A 19,656-nucleotide genomic window follows, 5' to 3' on the forward strand; every position below is an offset into this window, starting at 1 on the left:
GCAAGATGCTGCACTGTGCAATGTATACAGATTATTGGAGTGTGCTGCCTTTTGTAGGGCTTTTGTTAACACTGAAGCAAGAGGGGAGTAAAGTGGTGTAAGGGGAGAGAGTGAATATTTCTCTTGCCCAAAGCTAGAGTGCCTGGTGTTAACCTCATATTGCCTTCAACAAACACGATTTATCAAATTCTCCCTGCAGTCAGCCTAACTTCTGCTTCAGTGTGCACTGAAGTCAACATCTGATGTTACAGCATCGTTCTTTGTTATATAGATGAATTTATTACCATCACAAATGCCAGAGCTTTAATTTCACAGAAGCGTACAGCTGGCATCCTTGCCCCAGCCCTCTCCCCGTGAAGGGCTTCCAACCTGATCGTATCTTGATTGTCCCTCCCCTTTAACTCTCCTTTGAGTCCTTTACATCAGTCTCTCAACCCCCCTTCCTTCTCCTTCCTCCTTGTTGATACACCTCTGTTGGGGGCACGTCAGGAGCCTCTTAAAAGCAAAAGTATATGCCGTGAAGCAGTAGCTTAATCCACTTCAGTAGCTCTCCTGTGAGCTGCCGTTTAAAGCTGTACTCTAGGATAATGCAGTAGTTTGTGCACAGGCTGGCATATCTGCGGGCAGTTTACCCTTCTGATGTAGGGACTACCATCACGGTTGCTCCAAGATGGTGAACAGGCAGCTCTCAGATGACTGAGACAGAGCAAGTTTGGACAGGTCCGATCAGTGCAGGCATTTAGGAACTCCTTCAGCTCTGTATGAACTGAAGATGAGCGTTCCCTCACAACCGGAGCAGGCACACCAGTCAGAGACCTGATCTTCTGTCCCCACATGACAGCAGAAAGGGAATAAAAGCTTTACCTTGGTACCTGTTCTCATCTTCCTTTTCACAGTGTGCTTCAGAGCACTCCCTTGGAGATGGGGAAGGGAAGGAGCTTAAACTTTTGTGCTGTCTAAGCTTCTAAAGCTGAATAATCAGGCAGTTCACCTTATAGGAGGCAGAACAGAGTGCTCCTGCTCTGAGTGCCAGTCAGTAAGCCACTCAGGTGTCTCCAGTGGTAGACACTGGAAAGTTACATCTTGGAAAACACCCCAGGTTCAGTCCAACCTGCAACAAGTAGAAAGCCTTTGTGACTTCACCAAAAGACTGGTGGGAGGAAAGAACAAGCTGTGGGTGAATCCTAGTAGCTGTGGCAAGTAGATTAAGATGAATCCTGAGAGAAAATATATTAATTAGAATTAGATTTGATGGTTTTTATTCTGCATGAAATATTTGTATTAATATAGGAGGAAGCCTTTCTTCATGATGGGTATGTGAACCACTGAGTTTTCAGGTAGTAGATCCTTGCTCTGCAGTGATGTCGCTTTTGAGAGCATCCACTTTGTGCACTCTGTTTTGGAAAGAGGGAGCCTTTAAAACTTTGAAGTCCTTCTTTGTTCAAAGTAACACCAAGGCTTGTTAGAAATGCTGAGAGTCTTGAGAGTCAGTCAGAGGTCACCTCTGGTGCTGATCCAAGGCTGGTGGCTGGTGTTGGTACTGTTTGAGCAAACCTAGCAAAACCAGGGGTTTATATTTTTTATTTGAAAATTATTCATGCACACAATTTCTGAACTGAGTTTCTGAACTCTGAAGTGTAGGCATTAAAGGTAAAAGTACACCAGAAAAGATGTACCCAAATATGGCATGTGCAGACGGAAATAGGCAATAGAGAGCACTTAAAATTGCATTTGAGGCCTGCCTCATGTTCAAATCAAGCTCAGTAAGACAAAGCCATCCTCAAAGATTTGGAGAAGAGAATCTGGCCAGGGAGGAGCTCTTATCTCCAGTACTGTTTCAGGTAGTTCCCATACCTCCTGTCTCTAGGACAGTCTGTTGCTGCTCCTCAGGAACTAGGAAAGCTCTCATATAATGTCCCTGTTTCTAACAAATGGCATCTTTTGTCCCTTTGCTGGAGGAGTTAGAGGAGATCACTCTAGACTTGGATGAGATACCCAAATCTGTTCATGGTGACTCAGGTAAGGCAGCTCCTGTGATGAGAGTACGCCAAGTTTTAGGATATTTACTTTAGGATGTCCATATGGATAAACATTTCCATCTTTAGGGCCTTTTATTTCCCTTCATCAAGGGAAGTAGCCTAAATCCATTGGCCATCTATAGCCATAGCTATCAGCAGCTAGCCATGGCCATAGCCATCCATAGCCATAGCCTGCATTGGCCTAAATCACAGCCTCATTGCATGCACTGGTAAACGCACAGCATGTTGAACAGCAGCTGAACCATGGGAGCTTTATGCATTGCAATAGAGCTTTTTTTTCTTCGTAAATAGTTCTCAACTTGTAGTTCCCTGAACTATCCTTTCCTGCTACCACTTCATTTCAGGGTATTTCACTGTGGCTGTTGATCAGCTTGGTTCAAAAGGTTGGTTCTTGGGGAATCTAATCATCCTCTCTGATTAATTCTCATTAGTTCAGTCTGTCCAGAATTGTTTTGGGCATCAGTGGGCATAAAAGGGAAGGGAAAACAGAAAACGGTAAATGAGGGACAGCTGCCATCTGTTTAGCAGAAACACACAGCCCTTGGCATAGGGAGTAAGAAGAGGGCCCTTGAGAGAAGAGGCACTAAGGAACGTACAGTCCCTGGCATGGCAAGAGTAGGGCAGCCGGGATCCTTGGTATCCAATGAGGAAGACTGGGGAAAGGAGGAGAAAAAACCACATAAGGGGTGGTACCGAGACACAGGGAGGGAGTTTTTAGATGAAGCAGGCCCAGCCTGTCAGAACTTGGAAGCCTGCATCTCCCCAGTGCAAGTAGCAAATGTTTGCATCAAGCGATTGAAGCCGACTATTAGCATGAGCAACTCACAAAAAGGAAACTATACTGTTTTTTAATTTTCTGTCATGGAAGAATGTAGCAGATTCTTTAACCCCAAGACTCAGAACAAAACCGTTTGCTGAGATAGTTGTATTTGTTTCCAAGGAATTACAGAGTGAATTTGACCCAGGCTATTTCCTGCCAGTGAAATAATGAAGAGTCTAACATCCCCCATCCAGTTAAGCTTTCTGCTAACATCAGCTTAAACTTAATTATTCATGGATTCTTATCAGTATTTCTTGGTTTTGCATGTCATAGAGAATTGGTAATGGGATATGGAGCTTTTTCTCTCCAGATTGCTAGCAGAAGACTGCCCTAGGTTGAAGGGAACAATCTTTGCTACTTATCTGACTCCTTCCCAGGGCTTACATTAAGTTAATTGCTACTGTCTTCTCAGTTACTTGGTGAGCTAGTGTCTGCTGCAAAATTTTAGGCTTCTGAATTGCTGTTCATAACATCAGTATTTAGCAAAGGAAATAGAAGAATTTTTATCCACAGATTTCTTTAAGTGTATTCCACCTCAACACCTCCTGCCTGTCTTCCCTGTGAGGCACTGTTGTTGCCATATTTGCTGCCAAGGGGATGAGGTGGAGCTCGTGGGGTTGCCAGAGCCCCATTCAGTACTGGTATTAAAAAGCTTGGCTGCCTTGCCTGCCAGCCAGCCCTCACAGTGCCAATAAATGATGCCCTTGAGGGCAGGAAGGAGCGCTGAGAGCCTCCAGGATGGGCCTGAGCATGTTCTTAGTGTTGCTGTTCTGGGGACTATGGATGACTGATTGTGAACTACTTGTTGCCTCAAAGGAGAATGAAAAGGGAATTTGAGAAAAAGAAAAGAAAATGGTGAGGACATTTCTCCAGCTGCTCGTGTTAGAATAGTGGCTGCCCTTAAACTTCCTGCTTTAAACAAAAAGCTCTCAGGTAATAAATGCTTACCTGTAAAATCAACATGGGGGAAATGGGCCGCATTAAATGCGATGAAGAACTACTCCAGAAGAATTGTTTCACCAAATCATAGAACTTCAAGGCTCTATAGACCAGATACAACACCTGGGTGGCACATGACACCTCAGGGACCTGACTACAGAAATGTTTAAATACAAGGCGCGTTTTCAGAAGTTTTTCCATTCCAGATATGTCTGTGTGCCATAGACATCTGTCCAGATGAGGCAAGAATACCTCCAGTTCATTGAACTGCTGCTGTCATTAACAGACGCTCCCTGTCTCAAAGGCAAAATAATCATTCAGCATAAAGCATGTGGGATGACAAAATGCGCTATTCCACAGACATCCCAGTGCAACCTATATGCAAAATTTTCTCAGCATCTGCTGAGGAAGATGCTATTGTAATGACTTAAGGGAAGGTTATAGGAAATTTTTAATGACTGTTTTGTATGACTTGGTTTCCCTGCTTAATTTTATGTTGCTCTCTGCCTGAATACATACAATTAAGTGCTTGAAAGGCTTTGTTAAAAGCTCAGTCAGGAAAGCGAAAAAAGAGATATAGGTATAAGTAGCCATAGATACACAGCTTCAAATAACAGAGACAGAACAGTGAGGGAGAAACTATTTCTGTGGCTCTAATGGGATAGTATTCCAAACGCTAAAGCTGGGATCAAAGGAGGGCTAAAACCAAAAAGACCTAGATAAGAGAGAAGTGAGTAATTAGACAAAGTTAGTGAGAGCGCAATAGCACAGCCGGCTCAGATCTACGCACACAGACAGGGGGATACTGAGCTGTGAGCAGTACAGGCTGCTGCTCCCACTTCTGCCTTTCACTGTTTGTATGCTTTATGTCGTATCTCAATGAAAAAATTAAATAGTGTGTTGCACAGAGATGCTGGCTTGATCACATTGCAGAAGATATATTTGTCACAGGATCTTGCACAGGACTCCTTGTGGGTGGTATGGGGGCCATGAACCAAATCACAAATCCTGTTCTGAGGGAAGAAACCTCTTGGCTGAGCATGTAGTTGGTGGGACCCTGAGGAAAAAGAGCACTACAGCCAGTTTGCTCACTGCGACAAGTCACCCCTGTAAAGTCCCACTTGTCTACCAATCGGTAGACAAACAAAAGAACATTTGAAGATGGGTGATAAATGAAGCCTTTGAAACCACCAGCAGTGCAGTTGGTAACAACGCAGTTAGAAATGCTTATGGTTGATTTACTCAGTGGAACATACATTTTGGAAACAAATCTGTGTGTTGGATTTATGTTGTTAGTGGCAATGTCACAGACAGATTTCATTTTAAAGCAGCAATTTGTACATTTTAGAAGAGAATAAAATATACGCTTTTCAATGCAGTTTGCTAACAGACTTAGAGATAATGTTTGGCGGTGTTTGTTTCTCTTGTTCTCCTGCCTGCTGCGTGCTCGGTGGTGGTGGCCATCTCCAGAAGCTTGCTGCCCGCTGCTGCCTTAACTGCCATCACAGCTGGAGGGTGAAACCTCCCACCGTGTTCCTTGAAGTCATTAAACGATGTTTGTGGTAGGAGTATGACATTACAAGCAAGGCTCTTACGGTAGTGAAATACGACCATTAATATATTTTTGCAGTCACAGTAAATAAAGCAGTAAAACAGAAAGAACTCAGCTTCTGACGAAGTGCTCCATTAATGTATCATGAGTATTGACAATGCCAAGGTCATAATTTGGTTTGAAGCTACACAAATTACCAGCAGGTTTTAAAATACAGTATTTTGTGGGTCTTCCTAGCTGGCAGGCTATTTAGAGAGGGGTGATTTGTTGAGCGCTGTTCTTTGGGCTTTAGCCTTTCATGGCTTTGGCTGTTACCATAGCTCTGCAACAAAACAACCTCTCCCAGCTGTTTGATTTTTCACAGAGGAGTTATTAAGGTTTCTAAGCTAGATGATATGCCTAGGCAGTACTCAAGCATATTAAACTGTTACATATTTCTCTTATGAATGTGCAGTAGCCATTTTCCAACCAGTAGCCGAGTGCAAGCCAGGGTGGCGTGGTGGCTGGGAGAGGGGAACAGTGTGTTTGAGGACAAAAAGCTGGGAGCCAAACTCCGCTGGGGCCATGCGAGTGGCACTGTGTTTCGGTCGGGGGGATGCTCTGCTCTTTGCTGGGTGTTGAGGGGGGTGGTAAGCCTGTGAAATAGGACACCTTCATTTGGGAAAAGAGATTCAGAAATTATTTGTGAGCTTTAATACCGAGATGGCAATTTCTCGCCCTGCAAACGCACTACTACAACCTGTACTTCGGAAAAGGACTAGTGGTTTTTTAATAGATCCGTTTCTAGGCACCTGGTTTGAAACACCTTACAGGGAATCTAACTTTTGAAAATCAGACACCTTAAGGTGCTTCAAAGCCCTTTATATGTTGGATTTTACTGTGGGGGGAAAACAAATAAAAAACCAGCAGGAGACTGATGAGTTTGCGGAGCTGGAGTGAAAGGTGCATGAAAGAGTGTGAAGTGGGGAATGCTGGCTGCACGGTCATAGCTACATAGTCATTTGGAGCTTGACAGTGTTTCAAAGAGCCTGGCCCATTCAGTGCTAACAGAGTAGTGTCCAAAATGGACAGAAGCCAGCCACAAAATGAGTTAACTTCTGTCTCAGCTGATTAAATGAGTTGCCCAGTCAAGAATGAAGTCTGGATTCACGTGTGTTGTCACAGAAATGGTATGAGAATGACAAAGGGATGGACACCTTGATTTCCTCATTTGTTGCTTTAGCCTGAAGTTTTCTGTACAAAAAATGTTGCTGCATCTCCTCACTGCGGTTGGTCAGAGCAGTGCCAGTACTGCTGATTGGAGCTGGAGGAAGCAGACTTCTCGCCTTTGGCTTTTGCCTGTTATAGATGTTTTCCCTAATGCCCGCATAGCTCAAACCCAGGTTAGTCTGCTCCAGATTGGGAAGCATTACCCCAGTAGTTAGTAATTACCTAAAATAACAAGGTGCTGCAATACCTAGGTAGTGGAAGAGCCCAGGTAATATGCAGAGAAACGTGAGTCAGGGAGGAGGCTAGCTCTTAACTGCTGTGGTCCTCTTCCCACAAGTGCTACTGCCCGTGGTGGTGAGGGCAGGAGTGGGCAGCCAGGTGGGCAGGACACCCCTCCTTTCCCAGCAGCAGCTCCCAGGTGAGTGTGTGTGCCCAAGGCACCCTGCGCAGGGCCCCTAGATTCTCTCATAATAGTATTGTTTTCCTTGTCCCATAAAGATCTTTCTTCAACACCTAAACAGGTATTTGAAGTTGTGAATTTTTTGCCTGCTCTACCTCATGTGTGCTGCTGTTTCCGCCTGAAATGTCTGATGTATTTCTGATCATTAAGGTGCTAACCTGTCACATCCCTTCAGCGTTCAAGGCTGTGGGATGAGTGGATCAGCAATGCGTGCTTTATTTCAGAGTTCTCATCTTTGGCTGTTTGTAGGGGGACAGAAGCCTTCTGTGGGGATGATACGCCTGTCAGACTAAGGCAATCACAGCACTTTCGGTGAGGAGAGGGAGACCAGATTCACTGCTGAAGCAAAAAGGCGTAATAACACTGCATTTTAGCACCCCAGCAACAAACTGTTGTCTGTGCCCCAGCACCCCCATTAGAGCTGTGGGTAACACGCTGGTGACAGCCCCGCTGTGCGGTGACATGGCCGAGGAGAGGAGGCAGGGGAAGGGGAGCCCAGCTGCTGCGTCTACGTGGTGTGCGGGACCTGCCTGGGGTTGGTGCTGCAGCAAGAGGCTCGGGGGGCTCTTCTGGCTTCTCCCCGGTTTGTGGGCAGTGCATATACAGCGCGCTCGTGCCATAAAAGAAGGAAAGTGGAGTCAAAAGGCACCAGGAAGAATAGCTCTCGTTCAATAAGCATTTGAAATATTTCTAGACAGAAAAGATGTTTAAGAAAATGTGAGGATGTGTTGTTCCCATTAATTCTCTGGGCCTTTTCCTTTTGCTGGCTGAATTAGGCATAATTTGTATTAATATATTAAGTATCATGCTTATAAAACAGATGCTGGTTGGTAAGAGAACAGCCCAAACTACACTCTCAGACACTGCATGTTCTTATTAAATATATTTAATATAACTGTGTTTTAATTTGCTTCAAAATACAGAAGAAATAAATATCCAAAGTCAGCTTTCATGGAATGAAGTAATTGGTTGCACACCCTTAAAGCATTTTTAACAGGAAAATTTATAAGAATATTTTAACTTCTTTTTAGCTTAATTTCCACATCAGCAAGATTTATGAAATCTTGTTGTTTGTACCTGCCTCCTTGTCCCTGCCTTTGAGTAACTTCTACGCTTATTAGCCAGGTTTATCCTAACTTGAGATAGTGAGAAAGCTCTCAGAAAATATTGCCTTTTTGTAATGGTTTCATGAAACTAGGTGGCAAGCAATCAGAGATGGGCCGTGTAAGTACTTCCACTGGGGAAAAAAAGGCTGGAAAAGAAACCCTGCTTTTATTAGAAAACAAATAAGCAGCATTGCAGGCAGGTTAACATCTTAGATACCAAATGCAGTTAATCAACAACAGATTACAAGGTCCCAGAAAAGTCGGCGTTGTTACAGTGCTTGAACTATTTACTTCATATGTGAATCAGTGGGGGAAAAAAGCCCTCTGTTAAGCAGCAATTGTTTATAAGCTTTAATGCAGTAGTAAATAAAATATGAGAAAATGGTAAAAAACTAAATCTGAGAGACTTTTCCATGCTTTTGGAAATCCTAGTTGTTTTCCAGATTCACAGTGGGATTTATAAGTAACCCTACAACCCCTGTGAACCCCGCTTCTCTCCCTCCTCGCTGCACAGACGGGTGCCTGGGTGAATTAATCTGGACGTCTCTGAAGTGACTCCAGTATTTTCTAGGTTATCACAGTTGTTTGTTTAACCAGAGAATTTTGCTCAGAACACTTGATATTTCTGTGAAAAAATACTGAGTATCAGCCAGTAGAGCTATCTGGTTAATTCAGTCAAATACCAGAGACACAGCATTACATATATTTAATGCCTTTCTGTACCATCACAGTATGCTGCCTGATAGTGTCACTGAGCCTATTTTGCACTTGTATTAACAAGAACAAAAACTAAAACTGAGGGTTTGTGTTTTGTTGTTGTTGTTTCCTTTTTTTTTTTTTTTTTTTTTTTTTTTTTGAGGAAAGCTTCCTGAAGTCATTAGTCAAAGGAAATTACTTTTAGGAAATGCATACTTTGGATGCAGTGAGATCCTGCAGTGAGACAGGCTTGATTTCTTGTTCCAAAGGCTCTCCTGCAGATGCTGTAGTCTCTCAGCAGGGAAGCCTTCTGTCTGAGAAGAAAAGCTTGTAAAATGCATTTTTGAGATGTTAAGCAAAGATGCCTTTGTTCAGACTGTTGTAAAATACTACCTGTATTTAGGCTGTTGTTGCAAACAAAGAGGTTTTCCACTAGATGGCCCTCCATATCAAACATTGAATATGTTTCCATGTAAACATGGAAACAATTTCTCAGCTTTGAATTTCACTTTAAGCTTTGCCAACAAACTTTCTATCCCATGATTCATGTTGGCCAATCTCAAGTTTTCTCCAATGCTGAAACTGGGCAGTCCTATTCCTGCAACACAATACCTACATTAAAATACCTTGTCTTTTTTTACTGTCAACTTGTCTGCCTTCTTATATATGGGAGCTATATATAAGTGGCTGTTAATTATTCTTTTTATCCATTTATAACAAATTGAGATCTAGGACTTAGGGTTGCAAGGTTATCATTCATGTTCATGAACAAAAGAAAAAGCACTGATATTACAGCCTTGTCATTTATCTTGTTGCACCTATTCTGCTTAAAATTTTTACATCTGGCAGGGTTTCCTAAGGGGGGAGAAAACCCACAGAACTAAACTTTCAGAGGATGTAAACTGACATTACTCTATTAACATACAAAGAATAGCATTAATCAACCTCAGCTTTGGCTGAGGAATTTTGCGAGAGATCCCATCCTATTATTCTGCCTATGACAAGCCAACAGAGGCTATTTTGGGACGTCTCTTCCTTGGAGTGTGGCAGAGGATATTTCCTTGTATTTGTTCCTCCAGGTCACTGCTGTTTGTCCAAATAACACCTTCCTGTGCTTCTTGCATTTTGCTGATGCTTCCCAGTGTTAAATTGCAGGATGCTTGACACAAGTCTCATCTTCCTGCCATGAGCTACATGTAGGTAAATGCTTTTCACACACAGCTCTTTCCAGTGCTAGTTATTCCCAGAGGACAGCTCACACATCATTACTGGTACACAACCACTCCAGAGCTTTATAAGTGAGCCTGATGGTGGGTGTGTGTCAGAGACTGTGTCTAATTCTGTTGGTGTGAAGGTGCTTACAAAGGGAGTTTCACCAAGCAGCCAACCAGGAGTTAATGCAATACAGGTCCCTGGTGCTAATTTGATGCTTTGTGCACAAATGGCAGCTCGCAGCACCTGCAGGAACCACACAACAATTTAAGAGATGGAAACAGGCCTGGGGAAGAGACTGAGACCAAGGGTAAGGTGTTGCTGAGGCTGGGTGTATTTTAGGTTGGGGTAAGGAAGGGGTTGGGGACTAGGTCTGTGGGTTGGAGGCTGCAGTAAAAGGATGGGGTAGAAGAACTTTGTGTCACGCCTCAATGCAGTGCGTAGAACCCATTGCAGAGCCGGGTGTTATTGGTCTCCTCTCAGTTGCTGCTGTTAATAATGGTATCCCAGATAAGCAGGTTTGGAAATGTCTGTAGTGAAATGAAAGCAAAGGTCTCCCTTCTCATCTTGTAAAGTGACTTGTGGACCTTGTGTTTTAAGCTGCTGCAAAACACGAGAAAGGCTCAGGACAAAATGAAGTTGCTTTGGCAGGAAAAGGGGCAAACAATGGTGCAGGGTAATAACAACTGATGCTGATAATAAATAAATTAAAACTATCACAAATAAGGTACATGTAGGGGGCATTCATCAAGCAATGCACAGAGGAGTTAAAAAGTTGAAATTAACTGATCGTGATTAAAAAACAAAATAAGAGAACACGTCTTAAAATGGGCTTTTGTGAGTAGGCAAGAACTGGTGCATTCACTGTGAAGGAAACGCAGCAGGTTAACAAGAATGAGACTGAATATTGCTGTGGGCCCTGGTGAGTGTTCTTTGTTTCACTGTGCTGCCTTCAAGGGGCTGGAATCAGATTTCCTTGCTGAGAAGGCTGGTGTTGCTAAATGGTATTATGATAACATAATGAGAAATCAGAGCAGCTAAGTCTTGACAAGGCATCCAGCTTGAGTTAATTAAAATAGAGAAGTCATACCATGGTGCCAAGGGAAATAGTAAAAGCACAGATGGGGAGATTTGATTGCTTACTGAGGATTAGTGTGGTTAGTGCAGAGGTCTTAAAGGACAAAGGGACAATCTGGACAACCTCAAGGCTGGGACCAGAAGATGAGAAGAGACGTGGACAGGGGGATTGCAGATAAAACAATTTTAAGACTCCTTACTAGTGTGGATTTGTGAAGGAAAAGACGAGCTTTAGGGTTAACCCAACTTTTTGTAATTATGGGAATTGCGTCTGGAAAAAAAGGGTGCCTGTATACAGTCATGGCTCATCATAATAAATGTAATTATGCTCATACTGTAGTACAGCCAAGTCCAGGCCAGATCTGTTTAACAAAAGATTATCCTGAGCCAAACTGTTCCCAGTCCAAGCCAGGCTGGCCCATCCTTTTCAATGGTACAAGGCAGATGTGGTTCACAGCGCACCTTAACATGCCAAGTGAGTCTTGGAGGTGACAGTCACAACTCTGCTGGGGTCTGGTAGCAAGAACTTGTCTGCTCTGGCCTGGAGGGGCAGGAGGGCAGGAAATGCCTGTAGCACGGGATGGGGCATTAGTGGTTTTTCTGGGCTGCTCACAGCAGCCATGGTCCCCTAATGTTTAGTTCCTGTAAAAGATCATAGTGCAGAAATAGAAGTAGATCAGATGGAGTGTCTTCCATGCTCTGTTTGGCCTCAGTGCTCAGAGCACACTGAATTAGACAGCCATAATCTCTCCTCCTCTGCACACCCTCTCATATTGGGCTTAATTCCTGCATGGATTTGGAGGCATGGTACATGGGCCTACTGTATTTGTTGCTGTTTTCACTGGGACTGCAGCGAAATGCAGGAGGCCTGGGCTGATCAGCTCCTAGAACAGGATTGTATGGAAGAGCGCTTCCCTCCATCCTCACCCAAAAAAACCCCACACAACCAGGTAAAAGCTCAGGGTAGGCAGGATATTTCCCTGAGAAAAGGAATCGTCTGGAGGCAGAAGGAGGAAATTCCAGAGCACATGAAAATGGAGGAAAATTTTCAGATTAGGAGGCGTCCTTAGGAAAATAAATAAGGTGCGTGAGCGTAAGAATGTGTTTTTTCCCACTCTTCAGTGGACTAGATGCTGCTTAACTTCTGATTGTCTCTCTGTCCAGTTAGAGATCTTCTTGTGCCTAAATGAAGAACACAGCTGCTTGTTCCTAAGGCTACTATATTAACTGAAAACAAAACCGGTAAATTACTTCATAGTTCAGAGCTGCTTTTGTTGGGCCTCTTGCTGGAAATCAGTCCTGATTATGCATAAATTAGTAGAGAAGCTGGTCATTTATAGCATGCTAAAACCAGAAAGGACAGTATGAAGGAGGGGGTAGGAGGAGCTGATCCTACTCCAATTCATTTACAGAAACAAATACCTTTTTATAATTCTGTATCCCTGCAGACACCCTGTTAGGCTCCAAGGATCTTATCTTGAGTCTGACAAAGAGAGAGTTAACTCGCTGTAAGCTGTTCTCCGACAGGTTGAAAGGCTTTGCTTGGTGGGGGGGGAGAAAGTCCTCACACTGGTGTTTATCGATGGCTAATCATGGGACAGACCTCTCTCTATTTTGGGAACAGGAAGGGTGGGCCTGGGAATCCTGCCAGTAAACACTTGGGGTGTAGCCTCCAGGGCCCTTACCTTCCTCTAGTCTGTCCTTGCGTGCCGTTTCTCTCACTCCAGGGCTGAGGTCATTGCTTCTGTAACGTTTTTAGCAAAGTGTCAAGGTGAGACACTTGCTGTGAAACCAAATTTAGACCCCGTGGCAGGCAGCTCGTATGTCAGCCCAAGCATAACATTTGGTTTATGTGAAAAGCCCGTACTACTGGGGGTGCAGATTTGAGGCTGTGGGAGCAGAGGGGCTTCCCCTTACGCTGACTCCTCAGCTTCTCAGGCTGCCAACAGCAGGAACAGCCTTAGATACGTGTTTGTTTTGACTAAAACTGGAGCTCAGTGATGCATATCAGAAACTGCCTCACAGAGGGTGTTGACAGGAGCTGAAGTGGTTCACAAATAGACAGTGTAGGAGACTTTTCAGGACAGATAGCTGGGGATGAAAAGTGGCATTGTGCGTCTCATTTTCGCCATCACTTCAGTCTCCAATAGCAGGCAGGAGAGAGAAATAAGTGGAGAGACAGTCTCAGCTCAGAAATTGATGTGGAAGAAATTGGCATGATACTTGGCAGGGAATGAAGAAACACAAGTGGCAGGGGTTGAGGTAGTGTCCCGGGGGATGGCACACATAATTCCACAGCTGCTGTGCTAGAGCTGCAGCTGGCACGGATGAAACAGCACTGGTTTGAATACAGCTCGGGTCAGATCCAAAAACAAGAGAACATTGTGGGCTTCCCAGGGAAACCAAGTGTTTGAAAGGGGGAGGACTCATGGGTCAGCTAGTATTGGGGTGACCACCAGAACATTTGAAGGTGGTAGTGCTTCCATGGATGGCAGCTGCACAGAGGTTTGTGCCCCTGAACTGCCTCAGAGCATCGCTGAGGGACAGTGAGAGACCAGAGTTCTGATCTGGTTCAACTCACAGCTTGTTAAAATGGCTCATTAAAATGTGTTGCTAATTCATTTAAGTTTTCTTCCTGTATATTTTGTCTTGCGGCTTTTGTGATCTATAGCAGTTTCGTGTTAGTTGCTATTCGTTGTGCTGGGCTGGCACTGAAATGTTTCCTTTGGAGCAAGAAACTGCTGCTTCATGGGGGAAGAAGCAGCTCAGTGAAAAGGATGGAGGAATTCCTGAGAAAATCAAAGAATCATAGAATGGTTCGGGTTGGAAGGGACCTTAAAGATCACCTCGTTCCAAGCCCCCTGCCCTGGGCAGGGACACCTCCAACTAGACCAGGCTGCTCAAAGCCCCATCCAAGCTACTCCTGAACACTTCCAGGGATGGGGCATCCACAGCTTCTCTGGGGAGCCTGGGCCAGTGTCTCACCACCTTCACAGTGAAGAATTTCTTCCTGATATCTAATCGAAATCTCCCCTCTTCCAGTTTAAACCCTTACCCCTTGTCCTATTGCTACACTCCCTGATAAAGAGTCCCTCCCTAAAGTGCTGAGAATGGGTTAGAAAAATTGTTTGTTTTCTAGTTGCCCCCAGTAGCTGTAAATAGAATGAATTCTTTACAGGACAGGCATTTCCCTGTGGATAACTGAGTTATATCTGAGCTACCTGGACGCAGTTTGGAGCTGCTACCACACTAGTAGGTAGCAATGCTTACAAAAGCATAGAGAGACTGAAAAGGGAGTGCAGTATGTTGGCCCTGAACCAAGACTCAGGAGGTGAAATTCTAATTTCTGTCTCTGCCACTGCTTTTCAGTATGATTTGTGTTAAATTGCTGAAAATGCAATTGTTCATCAGGTACCATTGTACATTTATTCAGAGACCCTTTGTTGTCTCTACGAGCTGCTGAGGACAGCAAGGAAAAGAGAGGACGTATCTTCTCTGGAGCACCCCATGCACATCCTCTAATGAGCTGGAACTTGAACTGGTGAAGAAAGAAACAAATAATTAAACTAGGAATAACACTGACTGTGTATGGTGAAGATCTCAGCTTGCTGGCTGCCTTCAGCAATGTTCTCTCCATGCCTGAGTCTCTCCCTGTTGTGAGCTGTAACTCTGCCAGGCAGTTTGGTGAGAAGTTCTGGGCATATGAGGGGGTGATGTGCCCTCTGCCTTGTCCCTGTGGGGGGCACCAGGAGAGTCAGACTGATGTGGGCTCACATAACCCAAATGCTGGTAGTCTTGCCTAAAAAAAAATATCATCTCTTTTCTTTACAAGTTTGGATCATTTGCGTTCCTGCTCCCTCCCTAACGTTGCTTTCCTGCCATGGAGCCTGAATCTCCCGTGTGAGAGGACAGGGTATTGCTATGGAAATGAGTGGGAGCAGCACAAAGCCGCTGTTACGAGGACAAGGCAGAGCCAGGCCCCATGTGGAGAAAATCTAATTTTTAAGCACCTGTGCTGGATAAGTAACAAAGGAGCTGCTGGGAAGGGACAACAGAGCTTGTGAATGGCACTGTGTATGTGACCCACGGCATATCCCCCGCTTGGCTAATAAAAGATTGTGACTCTTATTCAGCACATGCTGGCAGTTAATCTCTCTGCCATATGGCGACTGTGCCTGGCACCTGCTTCATCAGTGTGAGATAAGGTCAGCGTCTCCCTGCGGGCAGAGGTATTTCGGAGAATCAATGTTGCTTCAGCGTCTTTGCCACCCGGGAATGACTGCCGTTCCTAGGTACGGTGCTGGGAGCTGGGAAAAGCACCTTAACTTTGGCAGTGGGGCTCCTTCCTCCCCAGGATGGTGCTGTGCCTTGTGCTGGTCCATGCCGTGTGCAGATTGTATCCATGCATTCACAGTCTGTCATCAAAAGGCATGAATAGGAAGAGGCAACATGTGTTTTCTTTCACACTGCTTTTTTCCTCCCTTTTCTCCGCTTCTTCTTCACTTCTGGCATGTTTCCTCCCTCCCGCCCCCCCCCCCCGAGTTTGTACAGTGCAGGCAAACACTTCCCAGCTGTCAGGGAGGAACTGTGACAGCGTACAGCTGTGGCTGGGGTGCTCCTGTCTGCTGCATCGCCATTAAAGCCCCCGCCTGTCTGCCTGTATATTCCAACCTGTCTCTTCTACCCCTTTTTCCTTCCATCTCTCTTCCATATTTCATTTTATCTTGCACTTTACACTCTCCAGCCATCTGTCTCCCTTCTCATTAAATTATCCTTCAAGGAAATACTATGCTAAACCTATCCTGTGCTGCCTGGCTTCTTATGTGAGACAAAACATGTTAGGACAGGGACATAGCCAAACAACTTCTGCTTTTGCCTGCCAGCAGTAGTCCTTCCTAGGCAACGCTGGAGATCATTGCTGGTGAGACAGGACAGAGACAAAATTTTCGGTGCCAGCTGCAACCAGAAAAGACAGACAGCCTGAGATGGAAGGATGCCCTTAGGAGGTTGGTGGATGTAGGTAGCTCCCCCATTTGAGAAGCTTTCTCTCAGGAGAAGGAACTTTCTGCCTGACTTAGAAGAGGAGCCACAAACTCAGACGTGTATTTCTAGTTCTGCTCATGACTCTGATATTGAATGTGGGTTTAATCTCTTCTGATAGCTGCTAAATGCTCAGATAAGAGTGATATGGTATTGTTCGTTACCTAAGACCTCAGATTTCTGCAGATAACTCCTGTTAGCGCCGATGTTGTATAGTGTTTGAAATTCTTTTAGAAAGGTTCTACACAAATTAAACTGCTTCAGGAGAGAAGGATGATATTTTAAAAATAGGCCTTATTTAGTAGACGGTTTCTTCTGTTTCACAAATGCATTGTTTTGAAAAGTAGGTAGGCAGGAGAGATCAATAAACCTGAGAAACAGTCTAGAATCATTTTTCTTCGTGTCCTGTGAATCTGTTCAAAAATGACCATGTAAACTACCAGTTGTTTGCTATAAATCCCTGGTCATATCTGCAGCTTGTCACATGAAAACATGTAGTGAATGAATCACGTAGGTCCTTTCAGCACGGAAGAGGCGGTGTGGCAGAGGAGGAAAACCTGTCTTGCTTTGCTTTGCCAGGCTCAGGAAAAGAAAATGCGTGAGCACTGCTAGCTGCAGCTCCCAGCAGTCGGGGCCAAGCAGTGACCTGCAGAAAAGTAGGTGATGTCTGGGACTTACAGGCACTTCCCCCCCCCCCCCCCCCCCCCCCGGGAAAAAAAAAACTTCTCTAACCTTTTGTTGCAATATTTGTCAAATATCCCAAAATTCTGTTCTTCTGTCATCCAGATTAATTCTCAACATTGCACCTGCAAGGCAGATTTGGTACAAAATTTACCTTGGCTTTGTGATCACCCTGGCCTGGTGGTATTTGGAATTAGAAAAAGTGATTCAGGGATACAATGCTGAGTCCTCCCAGTCTCTCTCTCCATGTCCTCTCTTTTGTTTGGGAGCAGCCCCATCAAAATGTCTTCAAACCAACGCTTTCTAATCCCTCTTTTCTTTTGTTTCACATTTCATTTGACCTTTAAAATCATTATAATCTGAGTTTAGTTTTCACACCCATTTCTTTAGGTATTTGCTATGCTTGATTTGTGAACTTTGTACCGTTACAAGAGCAATGCATATGTCTCTTGTCTATAGCAAATAACAAGCAAGGCACTCAACAATCGTTCTGGAGCCAGGTGGAGACAGATACCTGAGGCAGAGTCTAGGACAATAAGACTAGGACGGTCAAGCTGTACCTCTCCCCTGCTGGTCCTGACCATGGAGAGGTGCAGACAAGTTTAGAGGGAATCTTAAAGGTTTAGAAAAAAGTTGTTTTAATTGTCTTTCAAATTAAAGGAGAAGAAAAAGGGAAAGCTCACCCAGAAAAACAGTACAGTTAAACTGGTTTGATTACTTGTTTTTTCACTGGCAGTAGCTCATTTCCCCAGAGTGAGAATATGGATACAGGCAGGAAATAATTATGGCTGGTTCTTCCAGCCCTGCTGGGAGGAGCTGGCCTGCTCGTGGGCACTTGGCTATTCACGGCTGGGGGAGCTTCACCAACAAGTGAGATGCCTTCTGGACCTAGATAAGCCCATAAGGGGAACATTCCTGGAAGGAAATTGAAGAAACTGCAATAGCACATGAAGACTCTTGAGCTCAAGGCTCTGTTACTAAACATGGCTGGAAATATCCCCATGAAACAACATTCTAGTGAAAATGTTGATTTGTCCAACCCAACTGTCTCATCCAAAACACTTCTGTTCAAAGAGCTGGGGTGGACTCTGAGGCAGCCTTTCTACGCTGGTCTCCCTGGGCTCCTGGCCAGGCAGATCAGTCTCTGGGGCAGACCCAAAGCACAGCATCATTTTCTAGGCTTGGACCCAGTGAGTGATGCTGGAACAGGCAGCTACATCAAAGACTCTGTGCTCATACTGAGACAGTGACATGATGGCACCCAGGGAACCTCAGAGGTGAAAGGGAGCATGCAATTTGGTCACATACTTCCTCTGGGTATCCTCTCCTAACACGATCCCTTAGGATGAAGGGCTGGGGAAATCTCCGCATTATTATCGTTGGCTTCCCTTTCTTGTATGGTGCTTCCCTGTTGTGGCAGCAGTGTGCTTGTTGACTTGTTGAATTGGTTAGACTGAACTCTTCGCGAAATAGGAAGCTTCCCTATGTCTGTACACAGTTAAGTCCATACCAACTACTGTAAGATGGTAATATTTCTGACTTTTTCTGTTCAATTTGACAATACCTCTTTATAGTCAGTAACAGCATATAATGTAGTACAGTCTTTGGATTTACAGTGTTTAGTATGGCTGAATGTGTGCTCTCTTAGATCTCCCAAACTCAACAGATGAGATGACTAAACTTTCAGTGGGATATTGATTGAAGCAGAAATGAGTAAAGTAATTGACAGTGTGCGATTCAGTTTGAAAATCAATACAAACTGTATTGAGCCAGAATAAGAGCCAGAAGAGGGACTGCTATGTAAAAAGTGCATCCACCTAACATAAATTTACCAGAGAGCATTTTAAAAAAAATCAATAACTAGAGCATTAAGACAAGGTTTACAGGAAATTGCAGGAGAATCATTCAGGCTGGCACCACAAAATATTGAACACTGAGGCGCAATGGCAAGGAGCTGTCAGTATCCTCAGGAGCGGTCTTCAGAGCTGCCAGCCCGTTGCAAATGGTCTAGATGTAGAAATGCCCCATAAGCTCAAGAAAATGAAAGGAGACAACAACCAGATATTCTCCAGAGCCACCTATTCTGGATGTCTATCAGTGTGCCAAGACACCAACCTTTTAAATTTTTAAATCCAGCAGAACTATACTAAGCCCCTGTGGAAATCTGAGGGGAGTGCCTTTGGCTGGACTTGCCCAGGTCTGATGGGGTTGAATTTGTCTTCTGGTTGTTTTGCTGTTTTCCGTTTTTGTAAAACTGAAGCCTGCTTGCATTCCTAAGACTTTTACAGTAGCACAGTTAAGGCTGAACAAGCTCATGCTATAGGGCTTACTCTGCCATCCATAGGCTGTAGCAGATGAATAATTGAGCACAGGATAAGAAAGGCTGTGAACTTGTGATGTCTCCTGGGCTCTGTGGTACTCTTTCCGTGCGGGCTAAATGAGAGAGTCATGAGCTACTTTGCATTTGTCTTGAGGATCTCAGCTGGGAGTGAACCTGCAGTGAACCACAGCTACTGCAGAATAATTAGCAAGTTCATGCCTTTACTTACCTTTCACATTATTTACTTTACGCTATTCACATTTACACTTTCATGGCTGTAGAAGTGGATTTTTAAAAGGTGGTTTGGTGGAAGGTTGCTAGAGTTACCACTTTTGCTTTGTACTTTTCAGTAGTGAGGATGTCAGTGTTTGTTACCCTCCAGATGTAGCTGGGACTTGTAGCTCATGATGGCTAGGTCTTTCATCCAAGAGGAAGGAATAGATCTGCTATAAGGATGTTGTTTGCAGGCATCAGGAGAAAAATAATTAGAGTGAAGAAATAAGAA

Source organism: Rissa tridactyla, chromosome 6 (assembly GCF_028500815.1).
Source record: "Rissa tridactyla isolate bRisTri1 chromosome 6, bRisTri1.patW.cur.20221130, whole genome shotgun sequence".
Classification (NCBI taxonomy): Eukaryota; Metazoa; Chordata; class Aves; order Charadriiformes; family Laridae; genus Rissa; species Rissa tridactyla.